The sequence below is a fragment of the Staurois parvus genome, unplaced genomic scaffold, assembly GCF_062004578.1.
Source record: "Staurois parvus isolate SC_StPar_1 unplaced genomic scaffold, SC_StPar_1.0 ptg000290l, whole genome shotgun sequence".
In the NCBI taxonomy this organism is placed as follows: Eukaryota; Metazoa; Chordata; class Amphibia; order Anura; family Ranidae; genus Staurois; species Staurois parvus.
Window position 1 is genome coordinate 2,154,857 of NW_028318086.1, and position 24,358 is coordinate 2,179,214.

Sequence of the window (24,358 nt, forward strand, 5' to 3'; positions counted from 1 at the left end):
GTGCAGAACACAAACACAAAAAAGTGCACTTAGGGGTGTGTTTTGTCCATCCCCCGAAGGGGTTGGACCTCTACCCTGATCCCCCGGGGCACGAAGCTCCTGACAGGAACAAGGTTCCCATGTGGTCTGCCTAACCAAAAGGCCTGGCGGACCCCGTTCTTTGTAGCCAGCCGAAGCCAGCCACCAAGTACTTGGTAAGGGGGCTCTCCCGGAGAGAAAACCCCTAGGGACAGGGGAGGAAGGAACCAAAAGGCCACACATCCTCCCCCTAGACTTCAGGGTAGGCCCAAGAACCCACACTCTCCATCCTGTGAGAAAGAAAACACACACAAAAGTGAAAAGTGACAAACGTGGGAGAAAAATAAATTAAATAAATAAGTGGCCGTGAAATTGTGCACTGGCCAGGCCCTGAGGCCCGTAGCAAAAATTGCCCAGGACTTAGCCAAAAGGCCTAGCCCTAAAAGGCGCAGTGCAGGAAAAGTGTTAGAAACAGTGACCATGTGCCTTTTCACACGTTGGGGTCCCACACCCAAGTGTTACTAAGAGCACCCCTGAGGCGACCACTCTCAGGGGGCACTGTTTCGCGGACTTTCTGCCTCCCCGACCCCTGGCCAGACAAGGTAGATCCATTCAAACCAGGAGGAATTGGGCCCCTCCGGTTTACCAGGGGGAATTACTCCCGGGCCCCAGCAGCCTGAGGGCACCTCGGTTTCTGTTCCAGCCTGTACTAACCATCAGGACCCCCATCCTACCAGCGGGGGTACTATACAACCAATCATCCCCGCAAGCAGGAATGATGGTGGAGCCCCCTACTGGACACTGATAAGAACAGATACTACACTTGATCTTAGCCAAAAGGCCGAGAAGTGCCCGAGTTTCCAAATGGTCAGTCCGCTCCTGATAGGGGGACAATGAAAGTAGACATTTATGGATTTACATAGATGCAGCCTTCATCCAACTGCCTCTTTACTCACAGCTGGTCAATATATGGGAAGATGGGGGGGCAAAGGAAGTAGACATTTATGAATTTACACAGATACAACCTTTGTCCAACTGCTTCTTCACTCCCAGACTGTCAATATATAGGAAGACAGATTAGCCTCAAACTCATTCTCAGGTACAATATTAAAGAGAACATCTGGAATGACCTCCCTTGGTCTATAATTGTCCTAGGTGAGGGCACATCTATTGACACAACACGCGTGTGTATGTGCAGCAAGTGTCTTACTTGGAATGGAAGGCTCATTCATGTTATCTGCCCCCATCGTAGTCATACCTGCAGATTGTAAGGTCACGTCAGCAAGGTTCTAGCCATTACATTATGAACCATCTTGTTCCCCTTAAAGCTGTAGACACAATATTTGGTCCAACAGGCAGACACAACAGTAGTTTACGAAATTTTCACTGAGTGAAATAACCTGCTTTAAAGAAAGACATAGGGGCTTATGTATCAAGACAAAGAGGAGTGCGCAATTAGCAGCCAATCAGTAATCTAGTCTGACTGCTTTAAAGGGAATCCATCATGAAACAAAATACCTGAAGCCTTTTAGGAGCTTACACCAGCATTTCTCAACTTTTTTTCAGTTGAGGCACCCTTTAAAGGTATGCAAAATCCTGCGACGCCCCAGTCTAATAGACATAGATTTTACTTGTCAATTGGAAACCTGAGTCTGGCCTGGGATGATGCAAACAACCACCCTGATTAACTTCATTCACAGCAGAGTCCTTTCTTCTCATCGGAAGTTCCCATTCACATCAGAACTCCCCCCTTTTACATCAGAGTTCCCCATCATGTCAGAGGTCCCCTCTTCACATCAGAGTCCCCCCATCACATCAGAGCCACCCCTATACATTAGAGAACACATATACATGAGTACCTCTGCTACTCCATCATAGGTCCCTAAATCACACAGTCCCCCCACACAGAGCCCCCCAATCACACAATCCCCCACACTGAACCCCCCCCACCGCAAACAGAATCCCCGATGACATAGTCCCCCCACACAGAGCCCCCCCAATCACACAGTCCCCTTAAAGAGCCCCCCATCACCCAATTTCCACAAAGAGCCCCCTATTCACACAGCCTCCCCACACAGAGCCCCCTAATCATACAGCCCCCCCCACACACACAGAGCCCCCCAATCACACAGGACCCTTACAGAGCCCCCCAATTACACAAAACTCCACACACAGAGCCCCCAATCACACAGCCCCCCCACACACAAAGCTCCCAATCAAACAGCCCCCCACACAGAGCCCCTCAGTCACACAGCCTCCGTTATGGAACCCCCATCACACAACCCCCCACACAGAGCCCCCTAATCACAAAGTCCCCCCCATAAAAAGCCCCCAACCATACTTCCCCCCCACACAGAACCACCCAATCACACAGCCCCCCACTGAGATCCCAATCACACAACCCTCCCCCACACACAGAGCTCCCTAATCACATAGCTTCCCCGCAAAGAGCCCTCCATTCACACAGACTCCCCACACAGAGCACTCTAATCACACAGTCCCCCAATACAGAGCCCCCCAATTACACTGCTGCACTACACAGAGCCCCCCAATCACACAGCCCCCCACAGAGACCCCAATCACACAACCCATCCCCCACACAGAGCTTCCTAATCACATAGCCTCCCCACAAAGAGCCCCCCATTCACACAGACTCCCCACACAGAGCCCCCTAATCACACAGTCCCGATACAGAGCCCCCCAATTACACTGCTCCCCACACAGAGCCCCCCCCAATCATACAGCTACCCCGCACAGAGCCACCAATCACACAGTTGCCCCACATGGAGCTTTCCAATCACTCAGTCCCCCCCGCACAGGGCCCCCAGTCACACGGTCCCCTCTTCACATCAAAGCCCTACCTGTTGGCTCCAGCAATGCGACAGAGGACAGGAAGTGGTAGAGATCTGATCTGGAGGAAGTGGATCCCCATCTTCTGAATGCTGGGGCTTCCTTGACTGCCACCTGTCCTGGATTAGAGTCATGCCTTGCCATAATGCAAGCGAATCGGCTGCCATGTCCATAGCAAAGAATGACGCAGTGCATACTGGCACTAAAGCTTCACTGGTTACCACGGTGTGGGCAGCCTGCCCGCCTGCTCCATGGCAACTCATAATGCTGATGCTGGTTACAGTTTTTGGATCCCCCATGCCAGCTATTGTATCCTGACAGCCGTTGTCTGAACACTCAAGCAGTGACTATGTCTGATTGGCTGCAGACACTGTTCAGCCACCAATGTTCACCCAGCCCCTTCCATTCTTGATTTTGCCAACCGTACCACTCACAGCTGATTTAGCAGAATCAACTGAAATTCGAGCATTAAAGCCGTATATGGCAGGATGTAAAGAGAGCTAATCTCTATAAAGGGGGCACAGCCAGCAATAAAACCCTGACACTTCACTACCCTGACCCTTCCCTACCCTGACCCTTCACTACCCTGACCCTTCCCTACCCTGACCCTTCACTACCCTGACCCTTCCCTACCCTGGCCCTTCACTACCCTGACCCTTCCCTTCCCTACCGTGACCCTTCCCTAACCTGACCCTTCACTACCCTGACCCTTCACTACCCTGACCCTTCCCTACCCTGACCCTTCACTACCCTGGCCCTTCACTATCCTGACCCTTCCCTACCCTGACACTTCCCTAACCTGACCCTTCACTACCCTGACCCTTCACTACCCTGACCCTTCCCTACCCTGACCCTTCACTACCCTGACCCTTCACTACCCTGACCCTTCCCTACCCTGACCCTTCACTACCCTGACCCTTCACTACCCTGACCCTTCCCTACTCTGACCCTTCCCTACCCTGACCCTTCACTACCCTGACCCTTCACTACCCTGACCCTTCCCTACCCTACCCTTCACTACCCTGACCCTTCCCTACCCTGACCCTTCACTACCCTGACCCTTCTCTACCCTGACCCTTCACTACCCTGACCCTTCCCTACCCTGCCCTTCCCTACCCTGACCCTTCCCTACCCTGACCCTTCACTACCCTGACCCTTCCCTACCCTGCCCTTCCCTACCCTGACCCTTCCCTACCCTGACCCTTCACTACCCTGACCCTTCACCACCCTGACCCTTCACTACCCTGACCCTTCACTACACTGATCCTTCACTACTCTATCTAAATAAAAAAATAATAATTATACTATAGTTATACTATAAAGTACGAAATGCACTTTTAGCAAAATGCGCCTTACAAGCACTCTAATGAATGGCACTCCAATGCACTAAGGCAACTAAACTCCAACGCCTCTGTGTTGCAGCACACCCAAACACATGGTGACAGTTGTGTGCAGGGCTGCCTTTGTAAATCACAGGGCCCCAGACAGCCTGTCAAATCCCAGCCCCTAGAGAAGGAGCAGAACACTGCTGCAAAGTGTGTGTGGCAAAATGGTGCAAAACAGTGGAAAGGGCTTAAACCTTGAGTCTATGCAATCAGTGCAGTGGTTAGAAGTATGTGATTACAGAGTGCGGTGGTCAGAGGTATGTGTTCAACAGTGTGCAGGGGTCAGAAGTACAGTTGTGTCCAAAATTATTCAACCCCCAATGCTGTAAAGGGGTTTAGGGACTATAGTGTACATTTGGAATTGTATTCAGAATCAAATCCTACAAGGACGTTGTAACTACCCAAATGCAACTAAAATGACATCAATTGTTTATGTAATACAGTAGTAAATGGTTCTTATGTGGTTTCTTCATTGCCACAATTATTCAACCCCTTAAAGACTACCACTCTGAAGAACAGAGGTTCATACAGGTGCTTTCCATCAGGTATTGAAAACACCTGTGGATGTCACCGAGCAGCAATCAAGCATAATAAGCACCAATTAGGCAGCTTTAAAATGACTGTGATACTCAGCTCCTTCTAGACATTTACTGGTGTGGTTACAAACATGGTGAAGGCAAGAGAATGGTCCAGGAAGACAAGAGAAGAGGTGATTTCTCTTCACAGGAAGGGCAATGGCTATAAGAAGATTGCAAAGATGTTAAACATACCAAGAGACACCTTAGGAAGCATCATTCGCAAATTCAAGGCAAAGGGCACTGTTGAAACGCTACCTGGTCGTGGCAGAAAGAAGATGCTGACTTCGACTGCTGTGCGCTACCTGAAGCGTAGAGTGGAGAGAAGTCCCCGTGTGACTGCTGAGGAACTGAGAAAAGATTTGTCAGATGTGGGTACAGAAGTTTCAGCCCAGACAATAAGACGCACACTGCGTAATGAAGGCCTCCGTGCCAGAACTCCCAGGCGTACCCCCTTGCTGTCTCCAAAGAATAAGAAGAGTCGACTGCAGTATGCCAAAAGCCATGTGGACAAACCACAAAAGTTGTGGGATAGTGTTCTGTGGACTGATGAAACAAAATTAGAACTGTTTGGGCCCATGGATCAACGCTATGTTTGGAGGAGGAAGAACAAGGCCTATGATGAAAAGAACACCTTGCCTACTGTGAAGCATGGTGGAGGGTCAATCATGCTTTGGGGCTGTTTTGCTTCTGCAGGTACAGGGAAGCTTCAGCGTGTGCAAGGTACCATGAATTCTCTTCAGTACCAGGAGATATTGGATGGAAACGTGATGCAGTCCGTCACACACCTGAGGCTTGGGAGACGTTGGACCTTTCAACAGGACAATGATCCCAAGCATACCTCCAAGTCCACTAGAGCATGGTTGCAGAGGAAAGGCTGGAACATTTTGGAGTGGCCATCGCAGTCACCAGACTTAAATCCGATTGAGAACCTCTGGTGGGACTTAAAGAAAGCAGTTGCAGTGCGCAAGCCTAAGAATGTGACTGAACTGGAGGCCTTTGCCCATGAAGAATGGGCGAAGATACCCGTAGATCGCTGCAAGACACTTGTGTCAAGCTATGCTTCACGTTTAAAAGCTGTTATAACTGTAAAAGGATGCTGTACTAAGTACTAAGATTGAATGTCACTTGGGGGTTGAATAAAACTGATAATGCTGTGAGCACAGAAAAGACATTTGTGGTTATTTCATTATAACTGTTATGTTATATTTGTCTGACCTACAAGTGCCTCTTTAATGTAAATGTAAGCAAGATGACTGAATGATCAAAAGCAATGTCAAACTGGCCAAAACACTCAATTTCAGTGGGGGTTGAATAATTTTGGACACAACTGTATATGATAAACAGTGTGCAGGGGTAAGAAGTAGGTGATTGCATATTGCAGGGGTCAGAAGTATGTAATGAACAGAGTGCAGGTTTAGACATATGTCATGAACAGATTGCAGGGGTAAGAAGTAGGTGATTGCAGATTGCAGGGGTCAGAAGTATATGATGAACAGTGTGCAGGGGTCAGAAGTAGGTGATTGCATATTGCAGGGGTCAGAAGTATGTAATGAACAGAGTGCAGGTTTAGACATATGTCATGAACAGAGTGCAGGGGTCAGAAGTATATAATTACAGAGCGCAGGGGTCAGAAGTAAATGATGTACAAAATGCAGGGGTTGGAAGCATTTGATGTACAGGGTGCAGGGGTTGGAAGTATGTGATGTATGAGGTCAGGAGTGGGTAACACAGAGTGGAGGGGTTAATGCAGGTGTCAAGAGTGGTTAACACACAGAATGTTAGGTGCAGAGGTCAGGAATATCTAATGTAGACAGTACAGGGGTCAGGCTTCTTCTTGGTCTTCCATTAGTCCATATACTTTTGGCATACTGCAGACCGTGCTCACCTTTGCCAGCAATCCCCCATCTATAACATTGTGCCTGGCAAAGTCCTCCACGAAGTCCCTTCAGCCATCACTGACCATGCAACCCAAACAAAGCCCATCACCCACTAGATCACATCTGCCTGAGAACGGGTCCCACATTACCATGGATACCATACACAAGAACCAATGGGGTCCTGGATTCAGATTTTCTAAGGGCTACTGAAATTGTTACCAAGCACACCGGCTCTGCTTTGGCAGCACTCCACAAAACTGGGTCCACCCTCAGGAAAAGGGAAAGGACCCCGCTATTTAGCATATGCTATGTGGGCAGCCCCTGCCAGGCCTGGGCCCAGCTGGTGATCCAATGGGACCTGGTACAGGAGGCCTGCTTATACCACTCTATTAGCAGAATCTCTGTTGCATCTGCTGAGCTGTCAAAAATGGTGTATATCCATGCTTTTGGATGTTTTGATATGTAGCGCAGACCCTTTACAGGTCCCACTGATTTGCGCAAGGTTCTCTCCCCGTTTGGGTATACAGGCAGCCAGACACATGACCACTTGAACAGTCTCACTATTCAAAGACCAGGCAAGGGGTGTCTTTTTATTCTTTAATGCTGGTTGAATTTGGTTGGGATGCAGGGAGTCTTTGGAATACTCCAAATTTAGTGCACAAAATAACTCAAGGACACTTTCTGTCCTGTCTACTCTCTTCATGGCAATCTTCCTTTTGGCAGGGACTAAAACACAAGCAATCTTGGGACTCCCAGCAGGGTAAGCCACAACTCTAGGCCTCTACTCACTGTGTCCCTGGATACTTGGATGCAGGGGTGGACTGACCATTTGGAAACTCGGTCACTGCCCGAGGGCCCAGGGTCAGTAGGGGGCCCCATGAGATGCCCCTGGTACCTTTTTCATAGGCTTTTTTGAGTTTGGGCAAGGACACAGGGGCCCATGATCCCCTATTGCCCTGGGGCCCCATGAGTTGTCAGTCCGCCCCTGCTTGGATGCCTGCTGTCCAATACTGTCCAGACACACTGAATCTCCAGGCCAGATCCTCAGCAAACCCCCTTGATTTGGCTCCAACTACTTCCAGAAAATAGCCCCCTCCCCTATTCCCAATGAGCTAGGACCTCATTGGTTTCAAATGATAGTCCCCCCAGCTCTCACTGAGCTGGGACCTCGATGGAGTTCTGCAAGTTGCAGCTAATCTGCCTAAAAGAGCAGAAGCCCTTCAGGGCCTTCTCCTCCTGGTCAAGAACCCATATGCGCCAGGCCTGAAACTATTTATATCCTTCTCAGCCACCTACTGAGCACTCCCTCCCAGGGATTGGCTGAGACCGCATAAGTTTTTAGGTGCAGGGTCTACCTTTTCCAGCCCACTACATTTTAGAATCCACTAGAAGGCAGGGGGAAGCCGCCTTCAGCCTATGAGACCCAGAACCACCAAGAATAATCACAAACTGCTCCACTGTTTATAGAGGAGCCAGGAAAGACTAAATTTACCCAAGCCTCTCTAGTAGAGATGAGCGAATTTTTCAAAAATTCGATTCGGCGAATTCCAGGAAGAAATTCGATTCGATGCGAATTAATTCGCTACGAAGTTAACTTATAAAAAGGGTTTCTAGGCTTCAGAGAGCCTTTAAATTAGTGCAGAACACTGTACCTTTAATTTAAATGCCCTTGGAGATGAGGAAGGAGAAGGAGAAGGAGAAGGATGAGAAGAAGGAGAAGGAGAAGGATGAGAAGAAGGAGAAGGATGAGAAGAAGGAGAAGGAGAAGGTGAAGGAGAAGGAGAAGGAGAAGGAGGAGAAGGAGAAGGATGAGAAGAAGGAGAAGGAGAAGGATGAGAAGAAGGAGAAGGAGAAGGATGAGAAGAAGGAGAAGGATGAGAAGAAGGAGAAGGATGAGAAGAAGGATGAGAAGAAGGATGAGAAGAAGGAGAAGGAGAAGGAGGAGAAGGAGAAGGATGAGAAGAAGGATGAGAAGAAGGAGAAGGATGAGAAGAAGGATGAGAAGAAGGAGAAGGATGAGAAGAAGGAGAAGGAGAAGGATGAGAAGAAGGAGAAGGATGAGAAGAAGGAGAAGGATGAGAAGAAGGATGAGAAGAAGGAGAAGGATGAGAAGAAGGACAGTTCTGTGACAGTTTCTGTCTATTTCTGACAGTTCTGTGACATTCACTCCATACAGCGGTTTCAACCGCTGTATGGAGGGAATGTCCCAGAACTGTCAGAAATAGTCTATTTCTGACAGTTCTGGGACATGTATGGAGTGAATGTCCCAGAACTGTCAGAAATAGTCTATTTCTGACAGTTGTGGGACATTCCCTCCATACAGCGGTTTCAACCGCTGTATGGAGGGAATGTCCCAGAACTGTCATAAATAGTCTATTTCTGACAGTTGTGGGACATTCACTCCATACAGCGGTTTCAACCGCTGTATGGAAGGAATGTCCCAGAACTGTCAGAAATAGTCTATTTCTGACAGTTCTGGGACATTCACTCCATACAGCGGTTGAAACATTGTATCTATTTGTTTCCATAAATGACATTCTGCAGATACACTTAGAGGAGCTCTGCAGATACACTTTTTGCCGGCTTGGAATTATTCTTATTATCATCCTACTTCTTCTTCTTCTTCTTCTTCTTCATCCTCATCCTCTTCTTCTTCTTCTGAGGATGAGGATGAAGAAGTAGAAGAAGAAGAAGTAGGATGAAAATAAGAATTCCAAACCGGCAAAAAGTGTATGTGCAGAGTTCCTCTATTTCTGACAGTTCTCTGACAGCTTCTTCACATGTACAGTGGTTGAAACATCTGTATCCTAAATGGAAACTAATAGATACAATGTTTCAACCGCTGTACATGTGTTCCTTCTGTCAGAGAACTGTCAGAAATAGCGGAGCTCTCTGCAGGGACACTTTTGCCGGCTGATCGGGAAAAATCCGATTCGCGCACCCGAAGTAGGCAAATATTCGGATTCGACGCGAATCAAATTTTTCCTGAAATTCGTATCGAATTCCGGTTTGCCTGGTTCGATTCGCTCATCTCTACTCTCTAGCAACCTATTCTAGGAGGGTGCTACAGATGCATTGCCAGTTTATCCATTTGAAAGAACGACCCTATTGCAATGTACAGAGAAAAAAGTGTACGTTAAGGCTTTTCACCAGGATACCAAGATCTGAATAGGCCCTAAGCCTACTGAATGTCATCCAGTTGGGTTTAGCTCTACTTTAACCCTTCGCCTACTGGTATATTACAGAGCAGACATCAAATGGCATTCCTCGGAGTCACTCCGTGCCGGCCAACCACATCCATATTTAGGGAAGATTCAAAGATCAAGAACTTATAATGGCCGTGTAAGGAAGCAGGAAGCTTTAATTACCAGCGAGCCGTAGCCGTTATGGTAAAAGGTCAGGGAAATGTCAGCCGCTTGGAGTCTCCAATCTGCTGTCACTCACCTTTCTCATCTCCTGCAATTTTCCTACTCGGGCTTCTCCGATGAGCTAGCGATGGCACGTCTCCACACAGCCAGACTGTCAGAGCGAGCTGAAAGAATCCTCTATCTGTATACGCCTCGGGAATATTTCAAAACGGTTATAAAGCCAGCCCGACTGCACATCCAAATTCCAAGACGGAGATATCATAGAGCAGCCCCAACGCCGGCTGACCCCCCAAGCTATTTACTAAGTGGCACAGGGAAGAGCACAGCTAGAATTCTGAAGAGCGGGCCGTACTCCCGGGCGTGCAATTAATAGCATTGCAGGAATACTTAGAGATTAGAATCTATGTACAGAGATACAACACTTCCACATTACTCAAAAAGTTTCTGAAATCTTTATTCTTGTAAAAGTTTTTTTTTTGTTACAGCAGAATGTTGTACTGTGCCATGGAGGAGGATAGCAAAAAGTTTGGAATCTTGCCATGTATTGGGTAATTCCACAGACTGAAATTTTGGAGGATGATAGGTTTCTTTGTCAGGCATGGATTTCTTAATTTCCTTTTATATACACGAGAATCTGATCAACTAAAAAAGTTTTTTTAGTAATATGTGTTAAATTATGAACTAAAGGCAAAACCTTTTTTATATTTTGCATAGAGTTAGGGTTTTATTTTCTTTTTTTTTTGGCCCTCTGTGTCCCATTGGTGAGATTTCCCTTCACCTCCTGTCCCATGACCAAAAAAGGAAGCAAGAGGAAATCCCTCCAAATTGAGGGAATCCCTGGTTGTCACCAGAGCTAATGTCCTGTCCTGTTCTGGAGACAACCCACAATTTGGGATTTTTTTTTCTTCTAGTGGAACTTCACTCAAGAGGGGAAGTTCCACTCTTCCTTCTCCTCTACCATTTTTGAAATATTTTTTTTAGTGGGGAGCTGGGACCTAGTTTTGGCAGGTACCTGCCCCCACCTTTTGCTCAGATCACCTAGGCCAGAGGTCTCCAAACTTTCTAAATAAAGGGCCAGTTTACTTCAGACTTTAGGGGGGCCGGACTATGGCTATTGGGAGTAGAAAAGGGTCACAATGTCAGTAGGAAGAGACCATACCCCATCGTTTGTGTCAGTGGGAGGAATAGTGCCCCAAGGGCTGGATAAAAGCAAGCAAGGGGCCACATCTGGCCCTCAGGCCACAGTTTGGAGACCACTGGCCTAGGTTAAGTTCAGCCCAACCCCTGCCTGCAACCTTCTGGCACATGCCACAGGCCCCAGGAGGCTGGAGGACCATTCACAGGGCCTAGAGCGGCTCCCTGATGCATAGTGGGAATCCAGCTGTGAAGCCACAAAAAGTCACAGCTGGCTTCTCGCACTTAACACGGAGTTCCACCCAAAAGGGGAAGTTCCGCTTTAAAGATTGGTCCCTTTAGGGAGCGGGGGGGGGACAGGTACCCGAATTTGACAGGTACCAGCTCCCACTTCCGCTGCGATCACCTAGGTGATCGGAAGCGGTAGTTGTCCTCCTCCCCTCCCTTCCTGAAGTCTTGTGGGACACGTGACAGGTCCCAGAAGACGACGGGGCCATGCAGAAAGTGCAGCGCTGCTCGTGCATGCCCAGTGGTCACCCGGCTGTAAGGCTGCAAGCTGTCAAAGCCGAGTGCCCACACTGAAGACGGTGAAACGGGATGCGGCGGGGGCAACGCAGGGTCATGGGCAGGGGCGGACTGACAACTCATGGGGCCCCTGGGCAATAGGGGATCATGGGGCCCCTGGGTCCTCGCCCAAACTCAAACCACACCCAAAAAAGCCTATGAAAGGTACCAGGGGCATCTCATGGGGCCCCCTATTGACCCCAGGCCCTCGGGCAGTGCCCGAGTGCTCATATGGTCAGTCCGCCCCTGGTCGTGGGACAGGGGAGTGGCTGTTTTTTAAAAGTCAGCAGCTACAGTTTTTGTAGCTGCTGACTTTTATTTTTTTACAGAGTGAGTGGAACTCCGCTTTAACCTGCCAGCATCAGGGACCCAAAGAAAAGTGAAGAACTGGCCTGGGTGAAGACAGCTCTGGATCCCTGGACTGTTTATTAAATGTCAGCAGCTATAGCATTTGCAGCTGCTGAATTTCTAATTTCCGGGACCTGGCTGAAGCTCCTCTTTAATGGCGAGACATCTCTGCACTACGTTTCCACCCCCTCCAATCAGAGAACGCTTTGCATTATACAAAGAATTCTCTGTATGGTGCCTGTGCCAAGCAGCCGACCTCCTGTGTTCACAATACTCAGCTCAGTATGGACCATGAAGCTATTAGAGATCACTGGAGTAGTGATGTCTATTCCAGTGACTTCCATCTTCCAGCGGTATCGGCCAGGACCAATGCTCCAAGCTGAACCAATGTAACTATGTATAGAATATCAATACCTCAAATTCCTCTTGTTCACCCTGCAGCTGAGTCGCACTTTTGCCACCACCCCCTCCTCACCTGCTATCCCCTTTAGCTTCAGAAACAGGCTTGGGTGTACACATGCCAAGGCACCTTGCTTTGCAGGAATAATACACCCCAGGGGCGGACTGACCATTTGGAAACTCGGGCACTGCCCGAGGGCCCAGGGTCAGTAGGGGGCCCCATGAGATGCCCCTGGTACCTTTGCATAGGCTTTTTTGAGTTTGGGCAAGGACACAGGGGCCCCATGATCCCCTATTGCCCGGGGGCCCCATGAGTTGTCAGTCCACCCCTGATACACCCTGTTGCTTTTGGCAGGTGTTGAGCCCACTGAATGCAACTCAGTCGGGTACATGGGGCCGCTCTGCAAGTGTCCCACAGGGTTCAAGGGTTGACCTAGTTTTGAGCTGTATCACCTCCTGCTTTAACCCCTTGATCGCCACAGCAGCGCGTTGCACTTGCAGAGTGGCCCCATTCACTTAATTGGGTTGCATTTTTGGCGTGCACTAAGGGACAAGGGGTCTGATGTGTACATGCCCTGGATGCTGCCTCTGCAGCTAAAGGGGGTAGTATGTGGGAGGGGGGAGTGTAAAATTGCGGCTTAACTGTGGGATTTTACCACTCCCGAAGTGTTACAGTGAACAAGCCCTTAATGCTCCCAAAATATAGGCAATCTTTTTTAAGGATACGTCGCACAAAATAGGGATTTTCTGATTTCTGACTCTCTTGTTGCATTCTATTTGTTAATCTGTTGCGCTAGTAAAACTGTTGCGATCTTTTCCATTTTAATGACAGTTTTTCGGGCTCAATGGATCCTCTGTTTATTCTGCTGTCCATTTGACAATGGTCAAATCTTATTAGCAAACTAATATAGGAGACGTCTTCAGATGGTAAGTTGGTTAAACCAATCCAACCCCCCCCCCCCCCCAGGTTCCATTTATTCCAGGCCTTTGTTAGGTGATCCAAAAGACTATCCAAATCCAGTGTTCTAAAGATGCTAATGATTGTAATGTAGATTGTTAATCACCCGCACACTGTCCCCCGTCCTCTCTGTCTGGTGACAGGCAGCTGCCAGGGCCGCTCGCTTTCAGATAGGGTGGGTGGGGGGGCTCTCTATTCACTGTACAAATACAGCTGATCTGTCTGCGTTCCCTCGCTCACGTGCGGGGCGAATAAATCTGCGTGCGTCCCCGCTCGCCGTGTGTGTACTTACTGCAGCTGCAAGCTGAGCAGCCGATAGAAGGTGAGGGGTGACTGGCCTGGCCCCCTTGTTCATTCTGTGTTCACCCAAGCTGACATTTCTCCCCTCCGCCGTTCCTTTTGTTGCTCGTGCAAATAGACACTTCGCTTCCTTCCAAAGGCTAATGAGAAAGCAGCCATCTGAAATATTGCACTGCGCAGTCCCCAGGTTAAAACAAACATAAACACTTTGCCTTGAATACTTTGGCCCCCGAGAGCCTTTTCTTATGAAGATAAGCTGGTTATCTCATCCATTCAGATTTTAATCTGACAGGTCCTTTGCTCGCTGCCAGCTGAATTTAGGATATGCATACCTCAATTTTGTATTTAAATCTCCGGTTAGCTGAAACTCCAGAAAGCAAACACAAAGCCTTCCCCTAAAACCATCTTCATCTTTATTTCCGACTGACGGATGATTAAAAAATAAAAAAAATCTTGCAGCAACTTTTTTTAAAAAATGCGTGGCTGGATGTTGTGGATTAAAAAGTGGAGGTTTTTTTTTTATTTGTCCTGGGAATTGAAATGATGCTTAATTACTATAAAGGTATAAAGAGAAAGTGAGCGCTCTTACAGTCAGCAGCTATAGCATCAAAGGTAACCAATAAAAACCTTCGGAAAACTTGTTATTATTACTAAAAAAAGAGAGGAGGGCGCCTCTAAGTGCAGTATTGACAAATTATTCAGTAAACAATGGAAAATGTGCACTTACAAGATAAACGGTTAAAAAAACTGATTGTGTGGTAATTAGATCCAGGTGGGACATCCAGCCGCCAGCGGAGGTCTGAAGAAGGAGCCTATTGAGCATGCTCCGAAATGCATTACCGCCCCCTTCACCTGCTACATCTGACTCTGCTCTCCAAGCTTCATTTTTGATGCACAGGCACATCCTGGACTCTACTTCCTGATCCTATAGACATAGTTTGCTGCTGGACGGCTGGATGTCCCCAGTCCACATCCTGGACTCTACTTCCTGATCCTATAGAAAGTTTGCTGCTGGACGGCTGGATGTCCCCAGTCCACATCCTGGACTCTACTTCCTGATCCTATAGACATAGTTTGCTGCTGGACGGCTGGATGTCCCCAGTCCACATCCTGGACTCTACTTCCTGATCCTATAGACATAGTTTGCTGCTGGACGGCTGGATGTCCCCAGTCCACATCCTGGACTCTACCTCCTGATCCTATAGACAGTTTGCTGCTGGACGGCTGGATGTCCCCAGTCCACATCCTGGACTCTACTTCCTGATCCTATAGACAGTTTGCTGCTGGACGGCTGGATGTCCCACCTGGATCTCATAACCACATGATGAGTCTTTTTAACCGTTTATCTTATAAGTGCAAATTTTCCATTGTTTACTAAATAAATTGTCAATACTGCACTTAGAGGCGTCTTCTTCTCTTTTTCTTGTTACTGCATTAGAGCCTTGCTTCCACTCTAAGAAGAGCTGCCTCAGTGTTACTGCTCCCATCCATCCATCCATCCATCCCTGATATCCATCTGGCACCTTTATCTTACAGCTACAGAGGTTGTGCTCCAACAAGCGCGCCCTATACAATATACATTTTCTTGTTATTATTACTTTTTATGTTTACTTGTTATGATGCTTAATTACTGCCAAGGCTGGGCCCGTTCACACTGGTGGACGTGCAAACGCGGTATGCATTTTTCAGAAATGCGTATCATGTTTTTAACGTAAAGCGGTATTTATACACCAATCCCCAATCAATGGTAGTAAACTCTTTTGTGCCATTTTTACCTACAGGCAAGCTCATAAGAAAGCCTACCTGTAGGTAAAATTGATATTTCCTAAACTTGCACTGTTTAGGAGATATTTCAGCGAGCAGCAGCCGGTGATGTCACTAGCACAAGCACTCTGAAAGGACAGAATATCTGTGCCGTTCCTTCAGAGCCAGGGGCGGACTGACCATTTGGAAACTCAGGCACTGCCCGAGGGCCCGGGGTCAGTAGGGGGCCCCATGAGATGCCCCTGGTACCTTTTTCATAGGCTTTTTTGAGTTTGTGCAAGGACACAGGGGCCCCATGATCCCCTATTGCCCGGGGGCCCCATGGGTTGTCAGTCCACCCCTGTTCAGAACTCTGTGCCGTGCCCGGTCATGTGTGGGAGTGACGTCATCGCAGCTGGGCCAATCAAATGAAGAAGACCAGGTGTGGATGGAATCTCTGTCAGTGGTGACACAGAGCCACTGGAGGGTTCTAAAGATAAGTCTGACATAATGTGCTAGTAAGCAGTGCATACTAGCACCTTAAGGCTTAAAGCTGCGGGGGGACCTTTTTTTTTAATTTATTAACGTTACTACCTCTTTAACATTAGACCACCCACCATACCAACCCATCAAGGCATGGAGACCGCTAGACCTCTAAAGGTATCTGGCACCAAGCCGTCAGTAACAGATCATTTAAGTTGTGTAAGTTATGTGGTGGGGCCTCCGCTGATCGGACTTGTTTTTCCAGCATATCCCACAGATGCTCAATTGGATTGAGATTTGGAGAATTTGGAGGCCAAGTTGAGACCTCAAACCTGTGTTCCTCAAACCATCCTTGAACTATTTTTGTAGTGTGGCAAGGTGCATTATCCTGTTGAAAGTCAACACCTCAAACTAGTTGTGTTCCTCAAACCATTCTTGAATTCATCAGACCAGGCCACCTTCTTCCATTGTTCCGTGGTCCAGTTCTTACATAGTTACATAGTTAGTCTGGCTGAAGAAAGACAAAAGTCCATCCAGTTTAACCATAGAAAAAAAAAAGTGTTATAATCCTATACCCACAGTTGATCCAGAGGAAGGCAAAAAAACCCAGAAAAGCACAATCCAATTTGCTCCTGCTGGGAAATGTGCCCATGTGCCCATTGCAAATGCTCTTTGCTGTGGACACCAATCAGCATGAACAACCTGACCGGTCTGTAGCTACACAGCCCCATACACAACAAACTGTGATGCACTATGTTATGACACCTTTCTATCAGAACCAGCTTTGACTTTTTTTAGCAATTTGATCTACAGTAGCTCTTCTATTGGATCAGACTACACAGGCCAGCCTTCTCTCCCCACGAGCATCAATGACCCTTGGTCACCAATGACCCTGTGGCTGGTTCGCTGGCCCTGGACCACTTTTGGTCAGTCCTGACCACAGCAGAGTCATCTAGACATTACAATTTGACCCTTGTTAAAGCTGCTGAAATCCTTACATTTGCCCATTCAGTGCCCATTCTACCCCTTCAGTGTCAAAATGGGATTAAATAATCCTCATAATCCTGTCTTCATAATTCTCTCTCTTCAAAAAAATCTTATATAAATGCTTTTTCAAAAAAATGTATATTAGCAATGTGAATTTCATATTATGTGCAACAGACTATAAGAAAGTGGAATAGTGTCACTCCGTGCCCAACATCAAATCGGTATAATTGTATGTTATTGTGCTCCCCAAAGTCCTTAAAAAATTCTCCAACAGTTCATTTAGTTCCACCTTGCTGTAATTGTAATATGCATGCTCCAGACTGCACCTTAAAGTGCTCACTCATTGGACTATATTGACCTTTTATTAGGTTAAGAAGATCTAGATGTGCTTTTAGTTGTAATAAACTCTCTACCGCACCCCCCCCCCTCCAAACCATAGAAGGCCATATGCTCTCAATATTGGGAGGGTACCTTGCAGGTGGGTGCAAAGCCTTTACCCCTTGGAAGGCACCTGTTGCCCACGTTGATTAGGACAAGGCCCTCATCACCACAATTGGTCTCCAAGAGGATGTAGGGGTCTGCAGGGGACTTATCAGAATCTGGAAGCTCCTTTAGAATTAAGTGGCTCTTGGATATCCACCCTCCACTACATGATTGAGTACAGATATCTACCCCCTTTGTACTCATTTACAAACAAAAAAGGTAAATAGCAAATAAAAACACCCACATCTTTGAACAAGTCCTTTCTGCATTAGCTGTGAAAACCAAATACAAAGTGCTGCTTTGGTGGAACATTGTTTCTAGTAGGCTGGCACAAGTCTTCTGGCTCTTCTACACATTGCTTCCACGGTTGCCCCGATATTGGCTCTTTTTTTGTGTAGGACCCCATTAATTTATACCAGCCTGTTATGGATTTTGGAGGAATATTTTGAGGTGCCTTAAGATTTTCATACTTTCAAGTGATGCCTTGATTGAAAAAAAAGTTAAGAAATTCTAATTATTCAATGGCAGCCGGTACTCTCCACTCCCCTTTGTTGCTCTGGGTTTTGGGTGAGCCCTCAACATCCTCACTTACAATGAAAGACTGCTGGTCCATCATTCTGTGTGATGACATCAGAGAGCGACCGATGGATGGAGCTCCGAAGAGGCGTAGCCAGGGGCGGACTGACCATTTGGAAACCTGGGCACTGCCCGAGGGCCCGGGGTCAGAAGGGGGCCCCATGAGATGCCCTGGTACCTTTTTCCTCGGCTTTTTTGAGTTTGGGCAAGGACACAGGGGCCCCATGATCCCCTATTGCCCGGGGGCCCCATGAGTTGTCAGTCCGCAACTGGGAGTAGCTTCAGAGTAAGGAGAGGAGGTGTCTATGGGAGTGAGGTATAAGCTGTGGAATATACATTCACTGGCCTCTTTATTAGGTACATCTGTTCAATTGCTTGGTAACACAAATTGATAATCAGCCAATCACATGGCAGCAACTCAATGCATTTAGGCATCTAGTCGTGGTGAAGACGACTTGCTGAAGTTCAAACTCGAGCATCAGAATGGGGAAGAAAGGGGATTTAGGTGACTTTGAATTTGGCATGCTTGTTGGTACCAGACAGGCTGGTCTGAGTTTTTCAAAAACTGCTGGTCTACTGGGATTTTCAGGCACAACCATCTCTAGGGTTTACAGAGAATGGTCCAAAAAACAGAAAATATCCAGTGAGCCGCAGTTGTGTGGAAGAAAATGCCTTGATGATGTCAGAGGTCAGAGGAGAATGGGCAGCTAGGTTTGAGATGATAAAAAGGTAACAGTAACTCAAATACCCACTCATTACAACCAAGGTATGCAGAATACCATCTCTGAATGCACAACACATTGAACCTTGAAGCAGATGGGCTACAGCAGCAGAAGACCACACCGGGTGCTAGTCCTGTCAGCTAAGAACAGGAAACAGAGGCTACAATTCACATAGGCTTACCAAAAATGGACAAGCGTTGCCTGGTCTGATGAGTCTCAGTTTCAGCTGCGTCAATCAGATGGTAGGGTCAGAATTTGGCGTAAGCAACACGAAAGCATGGATCCATCCTGCCTTGTATAAACGGTTGAGGCTGGTACTGTTATGCTGTGGGGGATATTTTCTTGCCACACTTTGGTCCCCTTAGTACCATTTGAGCATCGTTTAAACGCCACGGCCTACCTGAGTATTGTTGCTGACCCTGTTCATCCCTTTATGACTCCAGTGTCCCCATCTTCTGATGGCTCCTTCCAGCAGGATAATGCGCCATGTCACAAAGCTCAAATCATCTCAAACTGGTTTCTTGAACATGACAATGAGGTCTCTGGACTCCAATGGCCTCCAGAGTCACCAGAAATCAATCCAATAGAGCACCGTTGGGATGTGGTGGAACGTGAGATTCACATCATGGATGTGCAGTCAACAAATCTACAGCAACTGTGTGATGCTATCATGTCAATATGGACCTAAATCTCTGAAGAATGTTTCCAACACCTTGTTAAATCTATGCCACAAAAATGAAGGCAGTCCTGAAGGCAAAAGGGTGTCCAACCTGGTACTAGCAAGGTGGACCTAATACATTGGTCGGTGAGTGTATGTTTTTAATGGTACCATCGTCAAAGAGGAGCATGGGAAGAGGGGAGCATACTACAAGTGTAGTTTTCCCCAGAGTTCAGGTTTAAGTAAAACAAATGCATGTGTGGCCGGCTTTAAATGCGGCATTCCAGCTGAAACATTTTGGACATTATTACAACTTTTTAGCAGGGAAGAATTTATTGCAACTGATACTTTGTACAAAAAGAATACTTGAACGTCGAGCATCCCATAGTGAATGTTCTGTGCATGTAGTCCAGTCAGGGTCAGCAAAATGACTAAGGGATGATATTGTTTAATACAGAACTTTTTTCTTCTACGTCTCACTAGGGGATGGGGAATGTGTTTAGGTGATTGTAAAGGAAGATATGATGATACGATTTTTCTGTTACTACACCCTCTTCCTTTACAAATCATATGAAGAATGCGAGTTTTAAAATGATCACATATGAAGAGTCTGCTTCTAATCATGTGTCCCCATAATCTGTGATTGAAACAGCTCTACCTAAACAACTAAGAATAATGGTAAAGGTGAAAGATAACCTGCTTCTACATTGCCCTCCCTGGTTCCACCTTTCCCCTATGGAAAAAAAAAAAATTTATTTATTTACTCTTCGCTTCTCTATGTCATGCATAGTGCCTTATCATCGGTATTAGTGTGAGGAATAGTGCCCCATCATTGGTAATAGCGGGAGAAATAGTGCCTTATTATTGGTATTAGTGGGAGAAATAGTGCCCCATCATTGGTAATAGTGGGAGGAATAGTGAACCATCATTGGTATTAGTGGGAGGAATGGTACCCCATCATTGGTAATAGTGGGAGGAATAGTGAACCATCGTTGGTATTAGTGGGAGGAATGGTACCCCATCATTGGTACCAGTGGGAGGAATAGTACCCCATCATTGGTATCAGTGAGAGGAATAGTGCCCCATCATTGGTACCAGTGAGAGGAATAGTGCCTCATCATTGGTACCAGTGGAAAGAATAGTGCCTTATTGTTGGTATCAGTGGGAGGATTAGTGCCCCATCATTGGTATTAGTGGGAGGAAAAATGCCCCATCATTGGTATTAGTGGGAGGAATATTGCCCCATCATTGGTTTCAGTGGAAGGAATAGTGCCCCATCATTGGTATTAGTGGGAGGAATGGTACTCCATCATTGATACAAGTGGGAGGAATAGTGCCTCATCATTGGTACAAGTGGAAAGAATAGTGCCTTATCATTAGTATTAGTGGGAGGAATACTGGCCCACCATTGGTATTAGTAGGAGCATTAGTGCCCCATCATTGGTATTAGTGGGAGGAATAGTGTCCCATCAATGGTATTAGTGGGAGGAATAGTGTCCCATCATTGGTATTAGTGGGAGGAATAGTGCCCCATCATTGGTGTTAGTGGGAGGAATAGTGTCCCATCATTGGTATTAGTGGGAGGAATAGTGTCCCATCATTGGTATTAGTGGGAGGAATAGTTCCCCATCATTGGTGTACGTGGGAGGAATAGTGCCCCATCATTGGTGTACGTGGGAGGAATAGTGCCCCATCATTGGTGTACGTGGGAGGAATAGTGCCCCATCATTGGTATCAGTGGGAGGAATAGTGCCCCATCATTGGTGTCAGTGGGAGGAATAGTGTCCCATCATTGGTATCAGTGGGAGGAATAGTGCCCTATCACTGGTATCAGTTGGAGAAATAGTGTCCCATCTTTGGTATCAGTGAGAGGAATAGTGCCCCATCATTGGTGTCAGTGGGAGGAATAGTGCCCCATCATTGGTATCAGTGGGAGGAATAGTGCCCCATCATTGGTATCAGTGGGAGGAATAGTGCCCCATCATTGGTATCAGTGGGAGGAATAGTACACCATCATTGGTATCAGTGGGAGGAATAGTGCCCCATCATTGGTATCAGTGGGATATATAGTGTCCTATTATTAGCGTCATGTGCATCCGAATCAATGAATGGAACAAAGTTCCGGTCCATTTGTTATCCTAATTCGAATGAACAAATGAATGTGAAAATTTAATTAATTTCCCCATGGGCCTGAACTACTATTGCACCATGTGACATCATCTGAATTAAAACAAATACATTCATTAATTTTGTTATAACTTTTCTTTATATTCCTTGACATTTGTTACTATGTCCATTCTGAGATTCGTATACATCCAAATCTCTGAAAATGAAAATTTTCTTCCGAAAAATGAAATGAAAACAAACATGTCTATTATTTGGAGGAATAGTATCCTATCATTGGTATCAATGGGAGGAATAGGGCCCCATTCCTTATGTTTGTGGGGAGAATGCCTCATCGTTGGTGTCAGTGGGAGAAATAGTGTCCCAAGGGCCAGGTAATGACAAGCAAAGGGCCACAAAGACCAATGATCTATAGTATTCCACTTCACCTTTCCCCTGGCAGCTTCATAAAAGGTTATGTAGACAGATGAAGTGAGAGTTAGAGGAGCTGGGCCAGCACAAACAGTATTTAGAGGCTCCCACAAGAGGAGAGGGCTATGAATTGCAAAGAGGGAGGGGGTTGTGCTAAGAAATTGATTCTCCTGGTGTTGTCAAATTTTTTTGGAAATTTCAGGGGCATGTTGAATAAAAAATGTATAGAAAGGAAAAAACGCTGCAAAAAAGAATTTACAACAGATTTTTAATGCTTTTACCTGTAATTTGTTACATTGGTGACAAGATCTCTTTACAAAAAGTCCCAAAGTCTTGAGAAGGAGCGTTGAAATGTAACCACAGGACTGCATATATCATTAGCGAATATCGCCGCGACCGTGATCACTTCTAATTACAACCTAAACATACAAGCACAGTTTTCAAAACTTTGACACAGATTGATAAGATTATGTACATCAAGCTGTTCCCTTTGATTAAAAAATAAATAAAATGAAATAACGTTCCATTCCCTTTAACACAGGACATTCTGTGGCTCTGACCTGCAGCTTTCTCCAGCCCTGCCAGGAATACCAACTGCAGGCTGCTTGGAGCAGAGGCTTGCTTCGTGGTTAGTCATGCCCCGATCTCATGATCTGTAGACCTACAAAGCAGCACTTTACAAGGAGACAACCCAAAACGGGCCGAAAACAAAGGCTTCTCTGTGAAGGTTCGGTCAGCAAGGTGAGGTGGCCTCCACACGCCGAGGTTCAGCCAAGATCTGAGTGCAGCCCAACTGCTGCAAATGGTCATGTTAGAGCTTTTTTATTATGCCAGTTGACGTTAACCTTTTCGATGAAGAAACAGGGAAACATACAAATAATCTGTTTAGAGCAGGCTTTCTCAACATGTTTAGTATTGAGGAACCCTTTCAGGTCTCAGGGAACCCCAGACAATAATTGCTATATCTACAGGTCACAGTACTTTAGTGAGAAGAATGTTCTTTACATTGGTGGTCAGTGAGAGAAATGCTCCCTACATTGAGGGTCAATAGGAAGAATGCTACTTACATTGGTGGTCAGTGGGAAGAATTATCTTTACATTGGTGGTCAGTGGGAAGAATGCTCCCTACATTGAGGGTCATTGGGAAGAATTATCTTTACATTTATGGCCAGCAGGAAGAATGCTCCTTACAATGATGGCCAGTCGGAAGAATATTCTTTACATTGTTGGTCAGTGGGAGAAATGTTCCCTACATTGAGGGTCATTGGGAAGAATTATCTTTACATTGGTGGTCAGTGGGAGAAATGCTCCCTACATTGAGGGTCAGTGGGCAGAATTATCTTTACATTGGTGGTCAATAGGAAGAATGCCCCTTACATTGGTGGTCAGTAGGAAGAATTATCTTTACATTTGTGGTCAGTAGGAAGAATGTTCCTTACATTTGTGGTCAGTAGGAAGAATGCTACTTACATTGGTGGTCAGTGGGAAGAATGCTCCCTACATTGAGGGTCATTGGGAAGAATTATCTTTATATTTATGGTCAGCAGGAAGAATGCTACTTATATTGGTGGACAGTGGGAAGAATGCTCTCTACATTGAGGGTCAGTGGGAAGAATTATCTTTACATTGGTGGTCAGTAGGAAGAATGCTCTTTACAATGATGTCCAGTCGGAAGAATATTCTTTACATTGTTGGTCAGTGGGAAGAATGTTCCTTGCATTTGTGGTCAGTGTGGGAAGAATCTTCCTTCCATTGATGGTCAGTGAGAAGAATGTTCCTTAGTTTGGTGGTCAGTGGGAAGAATGTTCCTTAGTTTGGTGGTCAGTGGGAAGAATGCCCCTTACATTGATGGTCAGTGGGAAGAATGCTCTTTACATTGCTGGTCAGTTGGAAGAATGTTCCTTAGTTTGGTGGTCAGTGGGAAGAATGTTGCTTAGTTTGGTGGTCAGTGGGAAGAATGTTCCTTAGTTTGGTGGTCAGTGGGAAGAATGTTCCTTAGTTTGGTGGTCAGTGGGAAGAATGCCCCTTATCTTGGTGGCCATTGGGAAGAATGTTTATTACATTGGTGGTAATAATGCCTCTTACATTGGTGGTCAGTGGGAAGAATGCCCCTTACATTGGTGGTCAGTGGGAAGAATGCTCCTTACTTAGGTGCTCAGTGGAAAGAACATTCCCTACCTTGGTGGTCTGTAGGACGAATGCTCCTTACATTGGCTGCAGCCACTAAGTTTTCCTGTGTGATCATTTGGCAGAAGTCCTAAAGAGCAACTTCTTTTGCCCAAGAAGGGCAATACACATGTGAAAATTTGACCAGTTTCTTCTCAATCGGATGACTTTCAATCCACATGTACTCAGCTTAAAGAAAAAGAAAGCATCCACTAATTATTTTTTT

At 46.4% G+C, this 24,358-nt stretch overlaps 1 pseudogene; it reads right to left on the reverse strand.

Annotated features, from left to right (window-relative positions):
* Positions 1 to 710: 710 nt before the first annotated feature.
* On the reverse strand, positions 711 to 871 carry LOC149458265 (U2 spliceosomal RNA; annotated as a pseudogene).
* Positions 872 to 24,358: the final 23,487 nt, after the last annotated feature.